A 1,433-nucleotide genomic window follows, 5' to 3' on the forward strand; every position below is an offset into this window, starting at 1 on the left:
AGGCAGCTGCCTGTCCCCAGCTCAGGGCTGGGGGAGAGGGTGGCAGTGGCCCAGGGGTGGGGGGCTGCAGGGCCCCTCTCGCTGCCCCTTCCCCTGCTCGGCTCCGGGGCGGTGAGGCCTGGGGGTTTTCTTCTGTTCTCGTTTTTGCAGAATTGCACAAAGAGGTTTCCTTTTTCTTTTTTTTTTTTTAATTTAATGAATTGTAAAGTGTTGTCACCCCCCACCCCCCTTTTGTTTTTTTTAAGAGATATTTTGGCTCAGATTTGACCTCTGTTGGGAAATGATTCTTGTAACTGTACAATTTTTCTGCCTCCTAATAATAATAAATTAACAATTTTGCGTTGGGGGTGTGGTTGCAGTCATGTTGCTTCCTTGCCGTCACTGCCACCCCTCCCTCCTCCGTGCTGTGCCCACACCTTGGATCATAGGGCGAGGTCCCTGTTCCCCAGGCAGCACTGGACACCGGCGTGGTCATAGAATCATAGAATCGTTAAGGTTGGAAGAGACCTCTAAGATCATCGAGTCCAACCATCAACCCAACAACACCATGCCCACTAAACCATGTCCCTAAGCGCCTCATCTACCCGTCTTTTAAATACTTCCAGGGATGGGGACTCCACCACTTCCCTGGGCAGCCTGTTCCAATGTTTAACTACTCTTTCAGTAAAGAAATTTTTCCTTACATCCAATCTAAACCTCCCCTGGCGCAACTTGAGGCCATTTCCTCTCGTCCTTTCGCCAGTTACTTGGGAGAAGAGACCGACACCCACCTCGCTACAACCTCCTTTCAGGTAGTTGTAGAGAGCGATGAGGTCTCCCCTCAGCCTCCTTTTCTCCAGGCTAAACAAGCCCAGCTCCCTCAGCCGCTCCTCATAAGGCTTGTTCTCCAGACCCCTCACCAGCCTCGTTGCCCTTCTCTGGACACGTTCCAACATCTCAACATCCTTCTTGTAGTGAGGGGCCCAAAACTGAACACAGTATTCGAGGTGCGGCCTCACCAGTGCCGAGTACAGGGGCACAATCACTTCATGCTCACCCAAGAGGTGCTAGAGCCAACTCTGATGGCTCTGGATGCCTCATTTTCTTGGCCTGGGTGCGAAAATGAGCTTGGAGACCTCTGGCTGCGGCCATCACTGCTGCTGGACCTTCCTCTGCCCCCACGTTGTGTCCCAGGACTGCCGCAGGGCCCTGCTTCCATGCTGGGTTTGGAGGAGGGTTGCTGCAGGGCTCCTGCTCCCTCTCCCTGCCCCCTTGCCCGCACCAGCCCCCTCCTGGGGGCTGCGGCCATTGCTGGCGGGGGCACTGCTGCCTCCTGTCCTCTGGGGGCTGGCCCCCTGCATTGACCCCCCAGGGTTGTGCTTCGTGCCTTATGGCAGCCTGCCTGGGCACTGGGGCTGGGACCAGGGCCGGGGGTCAGCCCCGCCCCTGGGGGG

Source organism: Pygoscelis adeliae, unplaced genomic scaffold (assembly GCF_000699105.1).
Source record: "Pygoscelis adeliae isolate BGI_AS28 unplaced genomic scaffold, ASM69910v1 Scaffold343, whole genome shotgun sequence".
NCBI classification, from domain to species: Eukaryota; Metazoa; Chordata; class Aves; order Sphenisciformes; family Spheniscidae; genus Pygoscelis; species Pygoscelis adeliae.